At 43.5% G+C, this 8,056-nt stretch overlaps 1 protein-coding gene across 2 annotated transcripts in view; it reads left to right on the top strand.

Moving 5' to 3' along the window:
- Nucleotides 1-8,056, top strand: part of pde4cb (phosphodiesterase 4C, cAMP-specific b) — a 141,224-nt gene that overhangs the window by 106,128 nt on the left and 27,040 nt on the right. The window lies entirely within an intron of this gene.

Raw genomic sequence — 8,056 nt, 5'->3', positions numbered from 1 at the left:
ATGACAAATTGACGAAAAAATGAAAAAAATGTGACAAAAAAGTGACAAAAATGTGACAAAAAAATTACAAAAATTTGACAAAAAATTACAAAAAAATGACCAAAAAAATAGAAAAAATGTGACAAAAATGTGTTAAAAAATGGAGGAAAAAATGACAAAAAAATGACTTAAAAAATGACAAAAAATCTACAAAAATTTGTTGAATGCCCAACAAAAAAATGATCCAAAAAAAAAATCTGGTGACGTGAGGAAAAAGATCCTCTCAGTTCAGGCGGGAGTTAACAGGTTGAAGGGGTTCAGGACCCCCCGCCCGGGTCACACCGTGAGAAATTGGAACATTAGCCTACATAATTCTGAAAAAACAAAGAAACAAACAAATGGCTAAAATAAAATTCATCAAATTCCGAACACATAATGGCGCTCTGGTATAACAGCACACACTTGCGACAATAAAATATTATAATAAAAATATGTATATGTTATCTACATGATCTGGCGGCCCCCCCAAATGTGTCTCGCAACCCCTAGGTTGAGAACCACTGATCTAAACAATGGCCGTCTTCGTGATGATCTTCAGACAGAGTTGTAAAGAGCTGCACCATCGTCCCCCACATGAAAACATGTTGCGTAACATCTCTGGACCCCTCTCTTTGTTGTTCCTCGCCGTTTCCCCCCCTCACCTCCTGCCTCCTTCCTGGTGAGGCGTTCAGGGGCCCGAGGACATTTCCCACACTATATGCAGAACAAAGCGCCGCGTGCACATGCGTGTTTCCCTTACCCCCCGCCTGAACCAAGGGCATTTTCTTCACTTCAGCTTTTTCATATCGGTTGAGGCGGGGGTTAAGAGGTTAAACCAAATTTGATCGTCAACATGAACAAGCAGCTCTTTCCCGACTTTGAATGGATTCCGCTGTATGTGCTGTGACGTATGTCCTGTGACCTCGGACCTCTCTGTGTGCTCCTCGTTTGGCCGGAGCGTCCCCTCAGGCCGGTCCCAGTGTCTCACCATGCATCTGGATCTCATTACTGCGCTGAAACTGTTTACTCGGCGTGTGCGGACTCCGTCACAAGTTTGTTCTCACACCCAGAGCTGTACGGGCAAAGTCACCACATCTGGCAGAACTCGCTGTTGTGATTGTTGAATCCGTGAATAGGCCTTTATCGTTGAGGAAAGGTTTGTGAGCTCCACATCAGATGTCAGGGTCCCACATGGCTCTTCATTTTGTTTCCTATACAGTTTAAATTTCAGACAAATTCTTGAACTATAACCAAGCTTAGAGATAATAAAGAGAGCAAAAGATTGTGTCATTGTTCAGAGGAGAGGTGGGAGACTCGAGTCACATGACTTGACTCGAGTCAGACTCGAGTCGCAATTTTCGGGACTTGAGACTTACTTGACCAAAGCTGCAAAAAGACTTGACTTGACTTGGGACTTGCTGTTTGTGACTCGAGACTTAACTTGGACTTGCTGTGACTTTATTTCCTAAAAGCGGCGCATCTATGTTTACATTATGGTAATTATCCACATGCGTGTTCGGTTTCCCGACACAGCGCTTCTAATCAATACAGCGCGAAGAGGCAGGAGGAAATATTTCTTTGGATGTATTAAAAGTTTTCTAAAGACAGTGAAGAGGAGGAGATTTACGGACAGGAAAACGTTTGAAACAATGGACAGTATCTACAGCGCAGACGGAGCCTCCAGAACGACGATGTAAGAGCTGATTAATCAACAGGAATCTTGGCTTTTCGATGTTTTAATTCGTTCACACAAAGTTTACAGCATTTAGTGACTATTTTACGCATCCGCACACAGCCCAGTGACAGCGGGACTGAAGGCTACGCGAAATCTAATTTGAGCAGGGGCGAATCCGAGTATACAGGGGCTGGGGCAGTACAGGGGAACCACTGACAGAAGAACTGCCAGAGACTACCAAAAATGAAAATATTATTTTATATTTATATTTCACACTACAAGGAAAAGCAGCTCATGTTTAAAAGACTGTTTCATTTTTTGTTTGTTTTTTAAAGTCGGCCCCCCCGAGCCCCCTTCCTTAAAATGCTGTCCCGGTAATTTTTTAACATGGACTGTTTATTTAAAATATATATAGTTTGAATTTTTTGGCAATTATATATTAATTAGACTTTAAATCCAAATTTTAAAAAGTTTGATTTTAGCCAATTTTTTTAAAATCGCTGTATCTTGAGAAAGCACAATTTTCCAGATTAAACACATTTTGAAAAGTCGACACGCTGGCGTTTGTGACTTGAGGTGACTTGCCGGCTAAAGCAAGACTTGACTTGACTTGGCAAAAGCTATGACTTGACTTGACTTGACTTGAACCCATGACCGATTGACTTGGACTTACTTGGGACTTGGACCTTCACGACTTGGACTTGACTCGAGACTTGCATTTAGTGACTTACTCCCACCTCTGGTTCAGAGCGCAACCCCTGGCTCACATTAACTCCGGTCCGGGTTCGGTCCTGATCCAGTCCGGGTACCACTCACAGTCCGGCTGACACTGTGGCTCCGCCGGCTCTGGCACTTTTTGGAGGCATAAGACATAGATGACCCGTATGATTTCTGTGACTGCATTGGTTTGTTTTGTTGTTTGGCCGAAGAATCCGTGAAAACCTCCGCGTTGGAGTGCGTGGAGGCAGTGGGCGCTGACGTCAGAGCGGGACCGCAGAACAATGCCCCTTCCAAGGTCGCCGTGTTTGTCCCGGGCTGGAGTCGGGACGCCGCCGCACAGACACACACGTCTGTGGAGGCCGACGCTTCAAACAGTAAAACAATAGTTCAGTATGAGTTCACCCACACGCGTCATCAGAGAATATTAAAGACATGAATGGTCGTGTGCACGAGTTTGATTCTCAAGTAACAATGATTTGAGCAAATGCATCACCGTTACGTACATGAGGAGGGATCGTTCCAGAGCGGGACGGCTCTCACTGAAGAGGCCGCCTGGCTGAAGGCCCTTGTCCTGAGGGGGACGAGCAGGTTGCTTGGGGCCGTGGATCTCGGTCTCCTCTCAGGGGCGGACTGAAAAACCGCCCTGGACTCTGACCAGCCTGGCCCAAATTAGCGTAATTGTGCACTTCCACAAATACATATTTTAACCTCTTACCCCCCGCCTTAACCAAAAGCATTTTCGACTTTTTATTATTATTTTTTTTATTTTTATCATCAGAAAAAAGAACTGGAAAGGTGGTCGTAGAAACAGAAGCAAAATCATTAATATAAATGATAAATAATAATGGTCCCAAAATTGAACCTTGTGGCACACCATTAGGGCTGAAACAACTAATCGATTAATCAACAACTAATCGATTACTAAAATGGTTGTCAACTATTTCAGTTATCGATTAATCGTTTTCTAGTGAACACAGACTAAAGTAGAGCAAAAATGACATGACAATTATGTATTTTGGATGAAAACCTACTTTGTTTTTAAAGTGAGGGTCTGCAGTGTTTTGTACATTGTAAATTTCATAAATATCTGTCTTTGTCTCGTCCAATCAGAAGCAGAATTAGCACAAAGAGCCTCCTACAAATGTTTACTTTAAGTTTACTCCATCAACATGTCCTCAAGCGGCGCCACTTTAGCTCTATGTGGTCAAAAAATTGAAAAAATACAATTTCCATGCACCTTTCACAGCCAAGCGATTAATCGATTAATCGTGAAAATAATCGGTAGATAAATCGATTAGCAAAATAATCGTTAGCTGCAGCCCTATACACCATACTCCACGGAATTCCTTTTAGATTCATGTTTTTTTTATACTGGGCTTTACCCAAATCTAAAAGCTTCTTGACTGGAGAGCAACAATGTAACGCCTCATTTGAAAGCTAAGACCTACAGAATATTTTTGTTGTTTTCTTCATTATTGTTTCCATCATTTTTTGTTGTGTTGTTGTAATAGACAGAATACATTGATTTCAGACGTATCAAAAAATCATTTAGCAGCTTCTGTATCCTGTGAGTTGCACATTCAAAAATTAGGTTGAAAATCGGGGGAAATTAGATGCAATGTTCAGCTCCGTCCACTAGGGGGTGCTGCTTCCCCGTCTAGCCAAAGCCGCCGCTTTCACTGAATGAGGCCGTTTTCATTGACAAAACCAGGGGGCGGACTGGCCATATGTCCATTCTGGAAGAGCACAGAAGGGCCACTGGCTCTCGGGCCCCCAGTCTGGCCTCTCACTTTACCTTTCCCTTACCCCCAGGCGTGACCGAGCTTTACCCAAATCTAAAAGCTTAAAAGAAAAGCATCCAAGAACAAAAATGTGCTGGAAAAGCAACAGGAACACAACAAAATGTGACGATGCTATTCGATTTGACTCATTAACCTCTTAACCTCCGCCTCAACCGAGTTCAAGTCAAGTCTAAAAGCTTCTGGACTGGAGTTTACAGCCTATAGGCCAGAGTGACGCCTCATTTGAAAGCTAAGACCGACAAAACTCATCTAAGCTTCTTCCTCGTTATGTTTTTGTCCTTTAGACGTATTTTTGGGTCACTTTTTTGGGGCTTGATTCAGGGGCGGACTGGGACTGAAAAACAGCCCTGGACTCTGACCAGCCTGGCCCAAATGAGCGTAATTGTGACACTTCCACAAATACATATTTTAACCTCTTACCACCCGCCTTAACCAAATGCTTTCTGTCCTCTTTTGGCTGTGTAACACCTCATTTGAAAGCTAAGACCCACAAAACTGACCTTTTTCCTCACGCTTTTGCTGTGTTGTGTCACCTTTTGTATATATATTTTTTTTTTCTTTTTTGTCACATTTTTGTTGAGTTTTTGTCACATTTTTGTTACATTTTTGTCACATTTTTGCTGAGTTTTTGTTACATTTTTGTAGAATTTTTGTCACATTTTTGCTGAGTTTTTGTTACATTTTTGTAGAATTTTTGTCACATTTTTGCTGAGTTTTTGTCACATTTTTGCTGAGTTTTTGTTACATTTTTGTTACATTTTTGCTGAGTTTTTGTTACATTTTCGTAGAATTTTTGCTGAGTTTTTGTTACATTTTTGTAGAATTTTTGTCACATTTTTGTTGAATTTTTGTCACATTTTTTCTATCATTTTTTGTTGTGTTTTTTTGTCCGTGTTTTTCTCATGTTTTCATCCTCTTTTTCTCGCTATTTTGATGGTTTTCTTTTTAGCTTTTAGATTTGGGTAAAGCGCGGTTGAGGCGGGACCGGTGGCCCTTGAACCAGTGGCCCTTCTGTGCTCTTCCAGAATGGACATATGGCCAGTCCGCCCCTGGCTTGCCAAAAATGTGAAATTGTGATAAAAATGTGTCAAAAAAGCGACTTCTCTCGAATGTCGGCACATAAAGCGTCCGCTCGGAGACGCCCCCCCCCCCTTCACTGGCATCGCGGGCTATTTTTATCCCTCTCTGACGTCATGGCCCCCTCTCGCATCTCGCCGTGTCACAGACGGCGTAGGGTGGGGTGGGGGTGGGGGGGGGACCCTCGGGTGCTGTATACAGTCGCGAGGGAACGCCGCGGCCAATGGGAGCCCCCCCTCCCTCTCCCTTTCCGCTTTTGTCGGGGAACCGGGTCGATTTCATTCATTGCGTAACGTTCATGTTTCATTGAGCAGGCCGGGGACGGAGCGCGGGGCTAAAAATAGCGCCCCGGCTGCGAGGGTCGGACTCGGCGCTGTTGTTGCCCCGCACAAGGAGGGGGGCGAGTTGGGGGGGGGCAGTGGGATTTTCATACGTCTAACTTTTGGTCATACGGTCAGCTGGGGTCAGTTGTCTCACATGTTTTTTTCTGATCTTATTACTTCGATCAAGAAGTAAATGCTTTAATTGTCATTTTACAACCATCTACAAAGTTGTGTTCAAGGCAACTTTGTTTATACTGCGCTCAGGTGTTAGTCCTGAGCCGCTGTCACTGAGCCGAGCCGCCATCGTGGGCCAACCTGACCCGCATGTTTTTGAAGGTGAAGGAAATTGTAGCAACCATGACTGGCCGCCTTCAGTCTTTCCTCTGGTCCTCTGAAACGGTGCAGCGCCCCCTGGGTTTGTCCCCGTTTCAGAGCGTGGTGTCCTGCACTGGTCACTTCCTCCTCCGTCCTCTTCCTCCCTCCGCTCCACGACTGTCCTTCACCATCTTCTGGGAGGAGCTCGGCAGTTCATCTGTTTTATCCTCCACCGAACGTCCATTAGCCAGACTGATAATATTGTAGGGATAGAAGGCTTATGTGGCTTAGCTGCGAGTCTTGCCCGGATACCTCCTCGTTTGTCCCTTTTGTTTTGTTTTCCTGTAGCACCTCTTGTGACACCTCCGCTCTGCTGCAGCTGTGGGGGGCTCTCAGTGCCTCTTCAGTGTTTCAGAAGAAGAAATGTGTAGGTCTTTAGCTCATAAGCTAGCTGTTTGTTTACTTTAAAAAGCTTCTTTCTTCAGGACCATATCGACTCCGCCGAACCCCACGAAACACGACAAAGACATACAAAACCATCCAGTAACACAATGTGGAACACAGAAACCACGAAAAAGGCAAAAAAAACGCAGCTGTACCAAGAGAGAGGGAGGTTGCTGCTTGTTTACACATCGCCATGAGGATTTAGCACAAAATGAACAACACTGCTGCCTCCGCGAAGACAATCAGTTGAGGGAGGGGTTTGTGAATTATGAATTTTTATGTTTGAAATGAGTAGCTAGCCTTGAGTTCCTCATCTTGGTCATTTCAAAGATCTACCCCCTTCCGAGTCAGGAGCATACTCTTTAAAGTGCACCATTTTTCTATACTGACCTGAGCTTAGATGAGTTGATACGTACCTGTCTGGTCTTTGTGCCAGTGTCTCAGTATGGACAAATTGTGAATTATTCCTTTAAGGAGTATGCTATGTATTTAAAACAGCCGTATAGAAATCAGTCTACAGAATGATCACTTGTCTCTCCATTAGTTATTCATTCATGTGCACAACTTAAAACCGCAAATATTCAAGTATCGGGAGCTAAGTATGGTTGAGTACTGGTATCGGGGAAAAAAAATATATAGCGGCACCCAGCGCTGTTTGTGAAGACACTGTTGACGTAACAGTCGCCGAGCTAAACGCGGTCACCTACTATTTCAATTAGACACTTACATAACCTCTGTCCTAAATATGACGGGGACTGAGCTGAACTTTTCATTCCACTCAGGCAACAACATCTCCACAAGACAGACTCCAAACTTCACAGGCTCGGACTTGGCAATATTTTATTGTACAGATATCTCTTAAATAGCTTATTCAAAAAACAAACACGATTTACTAATATATCAACAAAATAAAAGCAGGCATTTAAACCTGGGTCGATCCAGTATTTGGATTTTGCCATTTTTACATGAAGTACACAGTGAGCCACAACACATCTCTCTTGTATACTGTAAAAAACACTTATAGATACAGACGGCATCGTGTCATACAAGGGGGCGTGGAAGTATGTTTTGGGAAACACAATTTTTCACTCCTTTTAGCCGTTTTCTGACACTTGTTTATCACATACAAACAAAGTCGAGTCTAAATTGGGCCCATGTGGATGTTTTTTCACAGCAAATTGTTCAGTAGAAGCAAAAAAAATGGCAGTCATGGCTAGCGTTAGCCTGTAGAATGATGCTAACAGGATGCATCATGTTAGCATGTATTATGTATTTATTTGTTGTTATTTTTATTATGTCACCGGCGCCTCTTTGTCAGGGAACAGAGATTTATCTCACGGGACTTCCTGCTTAAAGGGACCAGATGCAAGTTGGTCATTTTTATGCTCACTACTGCCACCACAGGTCTCAGGCGTAACTGCAGTCTCTATATGAAGCTCGTGCATGACGGCACTTTTACCCAAAGTAACAACTTTTTGAGTGACAGTGCAGGATTTTAGAGGCAGTTGTGGTGAACAGGTCTGAGCTCATGCTACACATGAGGACATGGCTGGAACATGTAGGGCAACGTCAGGCTCGGGGGCCAAATCCGGCCCTCCAGGATTGAACCTATAGCCCTCCAGATGAATTTGAGAAACAACATTATTTATTTATTGACCTTTGTTTAACCAGGAAAGTCCCAC

Source organism: Gobius niger (genome assembly GCF_951799975.1).
Source record: "Gobius niger genome assembly, chromosome: 22".
Taxonomy (NCBI): domain Eukaryota; kingdom Metazoa; phylum Chordata; class Actinopteri; order Gobiiformes; family Gobiidae; genus Gobius; species Gobius niger.
This window is presented reverse-complemented; position numbering and strand designations above follow the sequence as displayed.